Source organism: Poromitra crassiceps (genome assembly GCF_964638095.1).
Source record: "Poromitra crassiceps genome assembly, chromosome: 6".
Taxonomy (NCBI): Eukaryota; Metazoa; Chordata; class Actinopteri; order Beryciformes; family Melamphaidae; genus Poromitra; species Poromitra crassiceps.
In genome coordinates, this window is record NC_139627.1 from 40303006 (window position 1) to 40319633 (window position 16628).

Consider the following 16628-nt stretch of genomic DNA (forward strand, 5'->3'; position numbering starts at 1 on the left):
AGGAGCCATATGTTGGCAGCTACGAACCAACTCCTTTGGCTGTCCTTTGGTGAACTGTTCCAAATACTACAAGCAGTCAGCTTCGCTGGCCTTGCTTTCCACTCCTTGCTCAAATGATTTCATAAAGGCTTGGTATTGAAACTGATCTCCTTCAAACATAGGAATCTCTCGTGTTGGCAAGGAGAGTAGGCGCTGCTGGTGTACAAGTGCAGATGTTAATTCATTTTGTTTGTTCATGATAGTGATGATATCTCCAGATGGAATTTGATCATTTTGTTGTTGTTGATTTACATATTGTCCACTACTTTGATTTGCCCCAGCAATTGTAGCACCACTTTGGAACACGTGTGATGTTTGCTGATGTTGTTGGTCCTGTGCATCCACAACTTGGTTTATTGCACTGAAACATTGCTTTGGTCTAGCATCCATCGCTGGTTGTTTGCTCTGTGGCATTGAGTGGCAATGTGTTGGTTTCCATACTGCAGGCTCATATGGCTGTGCCATAGGGTTAAGTGTGATGCATGGTGCCTCCTTTGTCCCTTTTCTATAATAAGAGTCCATGCCATCCATTGTTGCATGAGAGGAATGGGTAACCCTTTATTTTACAGGTACCCTAGTTACATATGAACTATTTGTAATTACACATGAACACCAAATGTAATTACACAGTAATTACCAATAGTTATAAATGAAGTTCATATGTAGTTACATTGTAACAGACCTGTAAAATGGAGTGAGTCTGTTCAACTGTAGTTCATATGTAGTTACATTGTAACAGACCTGTAAAATGGAGTGAGTCTGTTCAACTGTAGTTCATATGTAGTTACATTGTAACAGACCTGTAAAGTGGAGTGAGACCGTTCAACTGTAGTTCATATGTAGTTACATGGTACCGGACCTGTAAAGTGGAGTGAGACTGTTCAACTGTAGTTCATATGTAGTTACATGGTACCGGACCTGTAAAGTGGAGTGAGTCTGTTCAACTGTAGTTCATATGTAGTTACATGGTACCAGACCTGGACCTGTAAATAAGCTCCCGGCTGGGACAGAGATTGCTAAAACCCAGTGGTGGATTCGAACCACTGAACTTCAGATTGCAAAGCAGGCGGCTTTAACCCCTCAGCCACGAGGGCTTTCCAAATTTCATGGTGGAGTTTAAGAGGATAACTGTATGTCAGTCAGATGTAGTTGCTGTCACTTCATAGCTTTGTTATTATACACAGAGACTTGGGGGAAAATATTGATACTTTATTTAGTTGTAGGTATGATTTTGTCCAGAATTCCCATACAAAAATTCTAATAAAAGTATTGTAGATATAGAGGTAACAGTGAAACTATAATCAAAATAGCCATTCTTCTACATTCTAATTGTTAGCTTATTGTAAATGAGTCATTTCCCCGTCAATTTCCCAATTTCTCAATTTGTTGGGGACCCAGTCGAAGCCCCTCAAAGACCCCTTTGGTCACCAGACCCCCGGATCATCTCTCCCCAAAGTTTATACCCAGCCCAGCCCCCCCACCCCCCAAAGTCTATAAATCCCCTAATCCGCATAAGGGGGGAACTCCCCCCTATTTGCTAAATAAATTGTATGAACTGTGCTCTAGAAACATTTAGTTATATTTAAAGATTTTAAATAAAAAAAATTCATTCTAATAATTTTCTGAATTGTGGTGTAAATAGTCCCACGAGCCATTTACAGCTCATGGGGGGGGGGGGTCTGGCACAGTCACACTGCAGAAATGCATTCACATTAATCAATATTGCCTGTCTTTCAAGCTACAACTAACAAAGTATCAACATTTCCCCCCAAGTCTATGCTTATAATAAAGCTAGGAAGTGACAAACTACATGTGACTGACATACAGTTATCCTCCCAAACTCCACTAAGAAAGTTGGAAAGCCCTCGTGGCTGAGTGGTTAAAGCCGCTTGCTTTGCAATCTGAAGTTCAGTGGTTCGAATCCACCACTGGGTTTTAGCAATCTCTGTCCCAGGCCAGAGCTTCTTTACAGGTCCGGTACCATAACTACATATGACCTACAGTTAAATAGACTCACTCCACTTTACAGGTCCGGTACCATGTAACTACATATGAACTACAGTTGAATAGACTCACTCCACTTTACAGGTCTGTTACCATGTAACTACATATGAACTACAGTTGAACAGACTCACTCCATTTTACAGGTCCGTTACAATGTAACTACATATGAACTACAGTTGAACGGTCTCACTCCATTTTACAGGTCTGTTACAATGTAACTACATATGAACTACAGTTGAACAGACTCACTCCATTTTACAGGTCTGTTACAATGTAACTACATATGAACATCATTTATAACTATTGGTAATTACTGTGTAATTACATTTGGTGTTCATGTGTAATTACAAATAGTTCATATGTAACTAGAGTACCTGTAAAATAAAGGGTTACCGAGGAATGCTGTCCATCATAAGCATGCAAAACTGACAGCTTAGCAGTAGATGCTGCTAGCTCGGTTTCCAATTCCAGTTGTTGCTTTTTCCTCCTTATTTTTTGTTCCTCTTCCTCCAATGCTTGTAGCTCCTTTAAAGCTGCCATACGAGCAACAATTGCAGCTCTTTCTGCTGCTGCTTTAATTTGTGCTGAAGAAGTGGTAGACCGGATACTGGTGCAACTTTTATTTGAACCTTTTCTACCCACTCTGGACACACTGTCATCAGGACTTATACCATCACAAATCCCAACATTTTGATTGACAGTGACACCATGCCGATTACCAGCATTTTGATTTATATCAACATGGTCACCAGCAGTTTGATTCATATTACCAGCACCTTCATTCATATTACCAGCAGTTGGATTCATATTACCAGCACCTTTATTTTCAGAGACATAATTTTCATTGCTTTTCATCCACTCTCGGACAGTGACAACAAATTCATCATTGAACATCATTTTGGCCTTATACCATATTTCATGTCGTTCGTGTTCCTCCTTTGGCAGTAAAGCCATCAAAGCATCATGTATGCACTCAATGTCATCACACAATTTAATGTAACCATCAAAAGCACCCTTTACCTTTGAGATTTCATTATTATCAATTAAACCTTGTATTGCTCTTCTTAAATCGACAGCCTTATTTAATTTATTTTTTCTACTATTTTGCAATGTGTCCAATCTCTCAGCAAGTGCTTTAACGGAGAGTTTGCTCACTCGTTTTCCCAATACCTCCTCTTTACAGCCCGCCCCACTGTCCGATTTAGCGGCTGAATGCGCGCCCACACCTGACCGCTTGTCAGACTGCTCCGCGCCACCGTTATTCGACATTGTCCGACAGTCAACAGTTCGCAAAAGATCAACGTTTATTGTTCAAGTTCATCCCCTTCAGCAACCATGGAATTACGCCAGTTAATGTGTGCACACAAACCTAGATGGCCATCTAAACGGTGGTAGCGCTACACATACCTCGATTATCCTGAATGTTGTTCCATGAATCAAAGCAGCCAGAAGCTCCAACAGCGTTGCGTCCTGGCAGGCGATCAGCAGATGCAATGCAGCTGGCAACGTACTCCGCGTTGCGTCCTGGCAGGCGATCAGCAGATGCAATGCAGCTGGCAACACTCCGCGCTCGGAGCTCCAACCTCCAAACACTGGCTCCCGTCCGGGGCTCTCCCACCGCCGCCGCAGCCTGCACACCTCTCGGTCTCTGCGTCCCGGGCAGCCGTTGATTAGACGAGATGCAGCTGGCGAAGTGCTCCAATCACACAGCAACCAGCCGATCGGAATCCTCCTCGCCGTAACAATCACAACGTGAAGAAACTCCCAACTCTTCTTCAAACTCCAAACTCCACGAAAGCAAAGTTTTTGACTTGATTGTAGAAGCTAAGCCAATGAGGTGCTATGCCAGGGCTTCACCTGATTGACGCACACGTTACCTTGTTTGATTGAATCAAAGTCCAGACAACTTCTTGCTTTGATACTCGTTACATTTATTTTCTAGTAATCCTTTGTTTCCACAGCATTTCCAGTAGCAAACAAACAACAAATAAACAGGTACTTTAGGTACTGCAGCAACAAGCTGCCTACCGTGGGTGTGTGTGGTCAAAAACTGTATGCTCTTCCGGGCGAAACACCTGATCAGAGCAAAGGGGTTGGTCTTACTTATAGAAGAGCACTAATTGGCTCCTACAGTGTCTTTATCCATTAGGAGATTAACTAAAATAAGGGGAATTCAGTCTCTTAGGTCAAGAGTGGATCTTCCCAGTAATGAGTCACTCCTTACGGTCTTTGCTAGAAACCAGCTTCCTCAGCACTTTCCTCCTGCTCCTTTTCCCTCTGGAAGACTTCCAGTCTGTGCCTCTCTGCTGCAGCTCTCCTTGCCTTCTGCCAGTTTCTCATCCTGCTCCTTTTCCTCCAGGACAGGAGCTGAGGGAAGACTCTTCCAGTCTGCCCCTCTCTGCTGCCACTCCCTTTGCCTCCTGCCGGTTTCCCTCTCTCTCTGTCTCCATGCTCCTTTTCACACCAGCCAGCAAGCTTGCATTATTGCTTTATCAGGAACAGGTGAGTAACTGCTGGGGGGGGGGGGGGGGGGGGGGGCTTGTGAATGGGTTTCTCACTATAGAACAGGAAAGTACTCAAAAACAACAAGTGGAAAAAAAGAGTCATTAAAGTCAAATTCCAAAGCACACATTCTGTGACATCTACACAGAATGTTAGCATTGCTGTGCCCTCTGAACATCAATCAACTCAGGTTGAGCCTTGTTGCGTTCCTGTTTCAGAGACGGTCAGCCGGTGCCTCAGTCTGCTGTCAGAGGAGAGGGTGGAAGACTACATCTCACCCCTGACCTGAGTGGCCTCTACCGCTGTGAGGCATCAAACCAATATGGAAGAACGTCCACCTACATGCATGTGTCCCTGATTTCAGGTGAGGTGTGTGTGTGTGTGTGTGTGTGTGTGTGTGTGTGTGTGAGAGTGAGTGAGTTTTTCTCTCTCTCTGTTTCTCAGTAGTCCTTAGCATTTTTAGTATGACTTTAAATTAGCATTTTTAGGCTTGGAATATCTGAGTGTGTCTATGTAGAAGAGGAAGAGATCTATTTTGGAAGTGCAGTGCTTGACATTAACTTTTTGAGGCACTTGTTCTTCGGGCAAGTAAGTTTACCTTTCACTTGTCCAAGCCCAAACGTTACTTGTCCAGGTAAAAATTTGTAATTTTAGAAGGAAGGTTTTACCGAAGGAGGTTTTTCTCCTTACTCTATACTTATTTGCTTCATCATCAGTTATTTAAAATGTAAATTAACTTATCAAACAAACTTTTCACAATTCACTCTGATAAATAAACTGATACATTTCTCACTGCTGATGTGGCGTCATGTTTCACAAATCAGAATATAAGCTGCTAAAATGGGTCCCCACATGATATACTTGGGTCTGCCGTTAAGATACTTAGGCGGCCCGCCCACGTAAAGCCTCCCAAGTGTTTAATTGCTTCAAAATAAAACTGAACATATATATTATATTATTATTATTATATTATTATATATATATTTCTTGATTGCAGGAAAAGACTTAAAGAAATAGTTCACCATCTACTCCCCCTCATACAAGTTGAAACACATGTGAAGTTTTGTCCATATAACAGAGAGGCTGCCAGCACAACTCCATAGCAGCCTTCTCCAAAACAACAGAAGTCAGTGGGAACCAGTTCCAAAAAGACCTGAATTTGCACCATAATTTAGTGCAAATCTTAACTACAGCTGATTGATTTGCTACAAATAATTTGCTAATAAAAATGGCGTATAGATCTTTCGATACACAGTGTCATTGTTTTTGTTTTTGTTTTTAAACTCTGGCCCGCATTGACTTTGTTGTTGTTTTGGAGAAGGCTGCTACGAGGTTGTGCTGGCACCCTCCCTGTGTTATGTTGTCTCATTTCACTGGTGTTATATTTTATTTTCTAAATAGTTTGTTTCTGTCTTGCACCTAAGCTTTTCTCATTGGATTGAGTGTGCGTGTGCCCCCTACTGGTGAGTCTGGACCTGTGTTTCATTTGGCATGAGGTTGTGAGTAGATGATGACAGAATTATCATTTTTGGGTGACCCAGCATTGGACAATGAAATCTTATGTCTTCAAGTTTCAGACTTTATTTGTCCTAACTGGGAAATTTGGGTGAAACAAGGCATAACATTCACACTCACAATAGACCAAATAGAGAGAAAATGTAGAACACACAAACACACACATGTAGACACATCACATTAACAATGTAAAGTGGAGAACACAGCCAAGGAAATGGGAGCATGGGGTTTGAGAGTTATCAAGTTAGCTATCAAGTGTCTCTCCCTCTGAGCAACGAGTATGAGTTAGTCTTAAGAATTTGACTCAGCCTCTTATGTCGTCTTCAGTCTTTTGAGTTTCCTGCTAAATGAAAGGGGATATTATGGCCTCAGGATGTGTAATAACTTACCAGGTCATTGTAAATCCAGTTTTTCTTCTTATCTCTGTCCTGTCTATAGGAGCCTGCACCGTCTGTTGGGCCTTATTTATCATCACCTTCATCATCCTGATGGTTGTTGTTGGTGCTGGTATTGCCATGTGGTTCTTGCCTAAACACCCATATTTGGCAAGGTATCTATTCATATCTTACATTTCTATTTGAAATATCTATACATTTAAAGTATATGTCTATATATACTGTATATTACATTAATTGGTGGTTCATAAAGCAGAAGAAGAGAGACGAGAGAACCGGTGAACCTGGAAGAGACAAAAATGGAAGAAGATGAAGACAAATAAGAAGGACAAACATGTAAAATATTTTCTTATTTGTTTGGTTGCTTTGTGGGGTTTATTTCCCCCAACAATTAATATGTGCAGGTCTTCTAAAAGTAAAAATGAATCAATCTTAAACTAACTAAAAATCTTTAAAGTATTACAATATCTTAAATACAGTTATTAGAAGCCTTATTTTATCACCATGATGTCCATTCTTAGAATAATACAGAACAGGGTTACGGCTGACCCCCCCCCCCAAATAAATACATAAATAAAATAAAATGAATATATATATATAAATAAAAAATCGAAGCTTCAATCGTTGCCATGGCAAATCAGCATTCAAATGCTGTTTTCCCCTCCTCTCTTTCTCTCTCCACGTGCACAGCCGGCTAAGGTGAGGTGTATCTTCATGAGAGAGCCTCTCTAGTTTCCTGGCTCGGTGGGCTCCTTCAGTCCAACACTGTGCTTAACACAGAAAACTTAGTCCACCCCACCACCGGCACGCGCCGTGTGAAAAACAAACTCACCTTGCCTTCAAAAGCCCAGCCCAGCACTCAGCGGACCTGAGAGAGCTCGTGTTATAAACATGTAAAGTAGAAACTAACGTGCACATGCTTTCCTAATTTCAACTCAGTGTGAGCAAACTTCCAAGTGATCAACTGAATTCAACTCGTTTGTTTATTTGTTTAATGTTATGAAGTAGCAGCAGTGACACCTTGACGAGCTGAGACAGGGAGAAGTCCACTAACATTAAGTTACAACGTGATGAGCTCACCTGAATAAATGAGCATTTCGTGGCAAATATAATATTCACACTCCGTGTCTACCTTGATGGCTGCGTCAGGTTGAGAGCAGTTAAATGAAAATCGGGCCCATCAGGTCAGCTGAGGAGCTCCGGTACCACTGGTGTTGTCACGAGTTTATAAGCCTGGAAGAAAGATTATGATATTCGAGCCACTACACAGCATCATCACCACAGCTGAGAAGAGAACGCACATTATTACCAGAGTTTGTATTTATTTTTGCATGTGGGAGGAGTCAGACAAGATGGATGGACAGAGAGAGAGAGAGAGAGCTTTCCATTAGGCTCCTTGCTATAGGCCTATTCAACTAGCAGCCCGTGGAACAAGTCCGGCCCCCCAATCAAATCACACGTCCCGCTTTCTTTATTTTCGTGTGTGTGTGTGTGTGTGTGTGTGTGTGTGTGTGTGGTGCGGTAAACCCCTCGTTCTATCCATTCAGCAAAGTTAGAATTTAGTTGTTAGTCATCTGTCATCAGTCTTAACAACCGAATAGCCGCGTGTGTGTGTGTGTGTGTGTGTGTGTGTGTGTCGTAGAAGCTTTGATCATGATCAAATGTATCCCTGAAGCTTTGAAGCTCTATATGGTATTCAGGACAGCCCTACCATAACGATGGTAGTACCACAACGCAGAAACTTTTTATCGTACCACAACGATAAAAACTTTATTTTAGAGCCACAATATTGTTATAAATATCAACAACCGCTTCAAAAGTGGGCTATATGATTAATATTATTTTCAATTTTTTTTTTTTTTTTTTCAAAATTGCATTTTTCTTTATTTATTTTTAATTATTTATGGGTTAGGATCGATCAACCCTATTGATGGAAACAGCTTTTCTGAACACAGGTGGATTTCATATCCCTTAAATGTTCCTGTTCTCTTACAGCCTCTGTTCATATGAAAATTGTACAGTTCATTTTTGACGGTGTCTTTATTTATTTTTTTAGATTAAGCCTAAATTCAGTTCCAGGTAGCATTATAAATGTCTTCACTTTTGGATTTTTTAAACCTGCAGAATCGGATACCCTGGAAATCTTTACAGACACAATCATGAAATGAATTGCTGTATTAATGAAACCTTTTTAATTGTCTTCCTCAGAGACCTCTGTAATAACCATGGAGTTGATGGTATGTACATCAGTTGTTGTAGCACAGACCTTCCTGGCTTGAGCCTCATGTCATGCCAAGTCATGCCTCAGTTGTTGGTCACTAGCAGATGATTGTACCCAGGAACAGGAAGAGATGGAAAGCCACCAGAGCAGAGTTTTTGGATCCAACTTATGCTTGCGATTAAGGAAGCCAATATGGTTGTACATGTATATGTTCATGTCACGCTGTCATATGACCAACCCTTAAGCCTGTCCAGTTCAGAACCAATACATTCTTCTGCTGAAATGATTAGTTGATGGACAGGAGATTAATCTATTATAAGTTTGATAATCATTCATAGTTTTATTCATTTCACCAAGTTAAAATACCAAAAATTTGCTTCAGCTTCACAATTGCCGGGGGGGGGGGGGGGTTGCTCCTGCTGGTCAGACTAAATAAGCCCTTTAAGAATCACTGGTAATATGAATGCCATTTGTCATTTTTGACATTTTATAGACAAAGTGATTAATGATGATTAGTGATTAATCAAACGTCTTCTTATTTAATCCAAAAAGGTTCATAGTGTCTATAATTTACTTAGATCGTTAGGTTTTCTTCTGTATCAGACACAGGTTTTTGTTCCTACCTGACATGTTTCGATGGCAAAACTTCCGTCTTCATCAGAGGTGTCACTAGATGGTGTGTGACGTGTCTTAAACAGCTGATGTTGTTTACAGAGGCGTGGTCGTCCTGTCAGATTTGACAGGACGACCATGGGGGGGGGGGGGGGGGGGTTAGTAAATAAGCCCTTTAAGAATCACTGGTAATATGAATGCCATTTGTCATTTCTGACATTTTATAGACAAAGTGATTAATGATGATTAGTGATCGTCATCTTATTTATTTTGCCCAGATTAATAAGAAGAAGTTTGATTTGTGAGTTTATACATTTTATTCTGCATTTTTGTGGGACCTATTGCCCGCTCAGCTTCTCTGGTGGGGGATCTCCCTTTCAATTGACCCAAGGTTTCTTCATTTTTATTTATTTATTTATCTTTCCCCTCTGTACAATATTTTTTTGGAGGAAGTTTTCCGTATTCACTGATGCTCTAAAGATTGCTGCTGCCAAGTAAGCTAGGCTGCTAATAACTTTAAGTAACAACAACAACACTAGTGCCTCATTTTGCTTATTGTTGCTGAGCTGTAGACAGTAAATAAGCTTCACTTCATTTGAAACTTGACTTAACATGCAGTGCAGCAGGTATTATCTGCGCCTGCTCTAGGTTATTTAACTGTTACTTTGCTGTCTCTGCATGTTGGAAGATGCCAATTTAAAAATTGGTCTGTCACTCATATCAGTTTGCCTGGCTTCATACTGATTTGTTTTTTCCTCCCTTCTTTTTGGACTCTATTACATAAACTACAAGTTGGCACTGAAAGGCAAAGCAGTAAAACATTAATCAGTTTGACATGTGGGTTTTGCAGCGAGATAACCATTAACGGTTATAACTGCCAGCTGTACAACCCTTTTCAGAGGCCCCATGCACTGCAAACTGTGCACTAATATAAGTTAATTGCCTTAACCCAATGAAGAGAGTTGACTAGTAATGTTTTCTAGTTAACTGGTTTGCCTGGTAATTTGCATGGGTCATATAAAACTGAACAGAATTGTGTTGCAACCTGTTCTATTTGCATTGTGTGTGAATGTTACGTTGGTCAAAGGTTAAAATGTGTTTTGTTCAGATGAAGTACTTGTGTTCTGCTGAAGTGCATGTGTCTTATGTTGTTACAAAAGTCTGTAATCTTATTGCTGCCTGTTACAACCCTGCTGAACACGCTTTATATTTACCAGTGTTATCAACATGTGTTTTGAAAAGGTTTATGAATAGCGCGGTATACTGTATTAGTAGTTTGAAGTTTGACTTGCAACCACTTTTGTGTTGTATCCTTGATTTTGTTAGGTAAAGTTGTGTTCTCAGTGGCCACCCCTGCATCTAGATAAAGCTTTATAAAGAATGCTCTGTCTTGTCTGAATGACCTTGCTCAGTATCACATACAGCAGAAATGTCTGCATGAGCAACAGATTCCAGGGTGTGTCTTATCACAAGATACTTTACATGACTCCCCAAATATAGCCTACGCAGTCACAGTGAAGCCATGAGATGTCACAGTTCAGAACAGCACAAGTTCCCTATTTCCAGCATCATGTTCACAGACCGTTATATTCAAGTTGTTGCTGTGACTACATAAGTGAAAAGAAAGCAGCAGCTGGGAAGGTCTCAGTGTTATGGGACTTTACTGGTTAGTGAATGGGAGGGTTATTTATTTAACACAAGACCCAGCCTAGTCCCACTGAAGAAAATGGAGTTACATACTGACAGACTCAGAACAGGGAAGGGAGGAGGAAGGGCACTGTAGGGCATCACCTTGGCAACAAGGACTGTGTCAGACTATTTTGGCCACTTTCCAAGGTACTTTCCAAGGGGGGGGGGGGGGGGCTTATAAATAACGCCCCCACTCTTAGCGCTGTGGCAGTAGCCTACTGCAGCAGCACCGCAGCAAAGTGGTCAAACTACTTGAGTAAACAACTGCAAATCTCTCGATTTCTGCTCATGGGGGTAACTTTCACACATGTTCACTTCATTATTTGAAACTTTGGCCACGTTTATGACTACATGTAGTAACATCATATATGTGATACAAAATAAAGAGAAGCATAATGGGGCCTCTTTAAGTAGGACTTGTTAGGAGCAGTCTTTTAAGAAGAACAAACAAGATACACAGCATGCTACATCATGATGGTGCTGTGAAATGTATATATATATTTTTTTATAACTTTTTTTATTGGTGATAGACAGAAACACAATTCAGTAGCATGAGAGCATGTACATTGATCTGTAGCAAATCACCCTTTTTTATACATAAATTAATTTATATCATCAAAGCTCGAAACATAACAAAAAAGGACAAACAAAACAAAACAGATTAACTAAACATAAGACAATACCAAATGAGAAAAAAAGGGGGGGGGGGGGGGTAGAGACTCGTCAGGGGCTTAAAAATGTATTAGAAGTGAGTAATAAGTTATGAGTATACCAGCATATCTAATGGCTCCCGTTGAGAATGTTTATATTGGATCTACACACCTTTGGATAATGAATATACATACATATGACCACACTTATAGGTGAAAAATACACCACCACAACCATTCAGGAGACAAAGTTGCAACTATCCCACGATCACTTAGTTAGATTCTTAGTGTGGAGTATGAAATGTGTCTTCTGCCTCTCTCTCATCCTGCTTGTCCTCTTCAGGGGGCGGTGGGCAGCTTTGCCCACAGCGTCCGGGGACAGACTCCTTAGTAGGACACACCACTGGTCAGGCGATGTCTTCTTGCATGTTTTTCAGTAGGGGTTCATATGGATGTTATATGGAGCAAGCACAGTGAGAACACTCCACACAGAAAGGCCCTTTTCACAACATAGATAACCCACCTGGGCCCTATAGGCACCGAAGGCATGGGGAGAGTGCCAAAAGTGCCCCAGGTGGGAATCAAACCCAGGACCTTCTTGCTGTGAGGTGGCAATGCAATTCCACTGTGCCACAATGCCACTTATGAATTAGGACTAATTATTATTATTTGCAAGAAATTGCAACAAATTTGAGTTGAGTTGAACTGAAAACATGTAGTGTTGAGTTTCAGGTGGTGCTGTTCCAAACGTCTCTGTTGCTTTGTGGTGTTGTGATGTTCTTTAGCTTTGTTGATCTGTATTCACTTCACTTAATTTAGTTTCACTTTACCCCATTTCACTTCACAATTACGAGGGACGCTTCAGTTCACCTATTACATAGGACGAGATGGGAATTGGGAATGAGAATGGGTTGATTGTAAACAAGAACACCCACCATGTGCTTTACACCTGCAGTAGCTCCACCTGGTGGTAAACTCTTCAGTCACATGGTTTTACAAACTAAATGTATAGCAATGGTAAGGTTTTCCTGCCACACTGCCATAAGTTTGGACCTCCACCACTTTTCACTGTTATTGCCGTCAATGAGTTCTATGTCTAACCTTTGTTCCATGGGCCCAGGCATCCAGCAACAAACAGCAGTGTTTTGGGATTCCCCTTCCAACTGTTGAGTTTCACACTACACGTACGTACAGGATGAATTCGCCTCTGAGAACAGTACTACAAACACCTTTCTTGTCGGGTTTTGTTTTGTTTTAGTAGAACACAAGTATAAAGAATTGAACAGACAGCTCATATGTTTTCAACAATTAACTTGTGTTAAACTACGCTGTTAGGTTACTTTTTCCAATAATCTCAGGAAGAAAGAGAGGCGTACAGAGAAAACATCAACAGAGCATCAAGAAAAGATCATCATAAAATTACATCTTATGTCAATTACCTACCAAATTCACATACAGACCAAGTGTAAAGTAAACGCATTGAGTAACTAAACCACAGGGAAAAAAAAGATCAAACATAATTTAAATGTGTTAATACAGATACATTATACGAAGCTGAATGGGAGAAGAAGCGAACTACAAACACCTTTGTATGTAGGATACAAGATGGACTAATTAATAGAGTAAACAAAACTAATTGAGAGCATTGATATCCCAGATATGATTGGTGTATTGGGTATTTATTTACAGTGCTATGAATGCTGTGGTGCATCACTTCTAACCATTTCTTTCCAGATATGCTTCATATCAGTGAGCCATTATAATACAGTAGGCTATATTTCGATGGAAACACTCTGCAGGCCTCTAGTTGACTTTTACATGAATGCAGTTTACATAAATATCTTCTCCCTGTACCTTGAAAAAGGATGATAGAACAATAATGAATGTCTGTTTACATCAATCTATTGACAAGTAATTGGGAATCATTTTACTCCAGTTTGCTATTATGAATTTTAAATTAACTCCAGTCCTTATAATTCTATACATTGTTTACACTTTCTAAAATGTCATTAATTGTAAAAATTACAATATTTACCATTGCTGTAGTGGGAGGTGGAATGCCAGTTCTGTAAAAAAAAAAGGAGAGATTGATGTTGGGGCAGGGTTACGTTGACACAATCCTGAAATTTAGACGAGCATTCCATCTATGTTATTCATATTCTTATACTCCTTGTCACCAGTCTTTATTGCTCACAATATTTCAAGAAGCTAAAGTGAGGAAGTAAGTGCTGAGTGAATGACTACCAGAGGCAAACCAGACCTACCCCTGTGCTTTGCGGGCTCTTAGACTGATCCAGCAAACCACAACGATCAAAATGATCACAAATAGACCAGCAACAACTCCGATCACAATCACCAGCATCCAACTTGCTTCAGCTGCTGCTCCATCATCAGCATCTGTAAGAAGAATGTGTATAAATCAGCCATCTAGCTCACTAAAGCAGTAATGCAGTATAGGAAGCTCAAAATACACCATGTAAATACTGAGTTGTGCTTATGTGCACACATTATGCAGCTGTGGTTTGGGAGGTCACAATGAAGCAGGAAGAGACCACAGCCATCCTGTAGCAGAGTCAGTCACTGTGGGGTCTCAGTGGAGCGTGTGACGCATCTCTAGAAAGTACCTGTACTTGTGCCAGTGCATGTTCAGGCATGGCTGCAGCTCTTATTGTTTCGAGGGGACCGTTTGCAGCAGGTGATTAAGTATTGTCTAGACTGGGTGGGTGCACCAGGTGTGCAGGTGTGCACTGAACATGAACATTGCATTTTGCACTGTGCAGAGTAGGATTATTTTGTCATTCATGTGTGTAATAATGAGAGGTTATTGTCACTTATGTTATCTTTAATCATCCCACATTCTCTATTCTCATTTATAGCCAACTTTTTTGTAAGCCAATCTGCAGCTGCTATGACCCAATGTATCATGGGGTTTATTAGTGTCACCTAATGTAAATATTGTATTAGCACACCTGTAATGAGAAGCTCCCATTTCTGCTCCCAGATTCCATCACGGGTGGTGGTCTTGCAGGTATAGTTGCCTGCATGAGACACCTGTGCTGCTCTGATGATCAATGCATAGAGTTGGCTGTCTGTGCGAGACATGTTTAATTTGAAAAGTTCAGAAAAGTTGTGAAATCTTCCCTCTGAGCTGTAGCTGAACAGGGGAGCCCCATCCTTCATCCATGTCAGCTGTGTGAAACTACTCAGAGATTGGTTTCTGCATGGCAGGGTCACTGTGCTGCCAGCCTGCTGTGAGATGGGGTTTCCATCTGAAACAGAAATGCGATAGAGTTAATGCCCCCTAAGCCCTGTCAATATTATGTTCAGCTTCATGATGCCTGCTCTTACATGGTGAGAAAAATAATAGCATACTAAAATCCATACATGTATTTCACCTGTGTGTGAGAAAGTCCAGCTTATGCACCATATCAGAGACAATGTCCTGGTCATGACCCAATTTCTAGAAAAGTCCGCCATTCCACCTTCAGCATTACTGAAACAAAGACAGTTGAGTTTTGGTTTGAACATTATGTTTATGCGAGTTGATATTGTGTGTTAAATTCTTACAACAGCCTACATTTTTTTTATGCTGTTGTTGGGATGTGTGATTGGGCATTTGTAGGGAAAGAGGAAAGAGATTAGTGCCATTTGAACTGCTTAAACTTAAATTTGTGGTGTTCATATTGAACCATCTGAACATTTCAGCATTTAACATGGATTTGTTGAATAAATTAATATGAAAAATGTAATTCATAAGGCACAGTTTCCCTCAGTCAGTTTCAAATAATAATGCTGAAAACAGCTATACTGTAGCTGTTAAACAATACAGCTGTCTGTAATGTAGCAAACTGATCATGTGCCTCCTATGCATACGAGTAGCAGGTAGGAGACCATTTTCAACTCTTTCACCAAATGGAGAGAAGGCTTGATCATTCGCTGTTGGGATGAATACATCACAGTGTCACGGCTTGTGGTTGGCTAAGAGTGTTATAGGAGCAGCAGCTGTAACCTGACGTTTACCAGGCTACAGCAGCTGCCTTCCAGTCAGCATTTAGGAAAGAAAAGTCCTTTGTGCCCACCATTTTGTATCAAGGAAGGTGAATCTGAATGAAGAAAACTGAATTTGAATGAGTAAAACTGAATTTGAAATTACGCCTAAAAAAAATGCCTCATTACATTCAGTTTCAAATTGTAGCCTACGTTACATGTACAATTTTGGAATTTATTTATTCAACAAATCCATTATTTCACAATTCAACAGTTCCCTATGAGTATGAAGAAAAACTGATGTATTCAATTAAAATGCAATCTCTGCAGACACTAATCTTTTTCCATACCATGTGACCCAGTTACAGTATTATTGTAATAATAGCCACTTACTGCACTGTCTATTTGCTTTAGATAGGCAAGTTCCCGAGCACGCAGCCAATGATGCAGTCCAACATTACTGGGGCAAAAACGACAAGTAAAATCTTAACAATAAGACCTAGGGGCCTACTGTACTACTAGTAGGCTACTGTACTACTGTGTTAGATTAAAAAGAAAAGTCAACATTCTAGCCCAACTTGACCGAGGGTAGCATAGAGAACATAAAAAAAATAATAATAATAATAATAATAATAATGATGATAATAATAATAATAACAACAACAATAATAAAAATAAAAATAAAAATAAACGAAGAAAAAAACTCACCACTACACTGTATTAGTGCATCCATATGAATAATACTGTTGAAACACATGAGAAAGAACCTACCTAAGCCATCCGCCTTAGACCAGAAAAAGGAAATGGTTTCTCGATACAGGAAATTGATTTTGAGCTGAGCTTGGGCAGGGCGCACTTGTGACATTTCACTTGAGGATGAGGATGTGATCTTTACCTTGTTTGTCACTGACAGTCTGTAGCAAAAACTGAGCACACTGTCATGGGAAGTGCAGACCCCACACTGCCATAACTTGCATATTCATTGTATTCCAAGTTTTGTACTGACTCCATGCT

General features: G+C 40.4%; 1 long non-coding RNA gene across 1 annotated transcript; it reads right to left on the bottom strand.

The window, feature by feature from the left end:
- Positions 1-12963: 12963 nt before the first annotated feature.
- On the bottom strand, positions 12964-16399 carry LOC310778665. The gene is made up of 7 exons (XR_014552785.1): positions 16323-16399; positions 16008-16074; positions 15023-15120; positions 14597-14896; positions 13892-14024; positions 13663-13693; positions 12964-13481 (listed from the first exon to the last, which is right to left on the bottom strand). It is a non-coding gene; the product is annotated as an uncharacterized lncRNA (long non-coding RNA).
- Between the last annotated feature and the right edge of the window lie 229 nt (positions 16400-16628).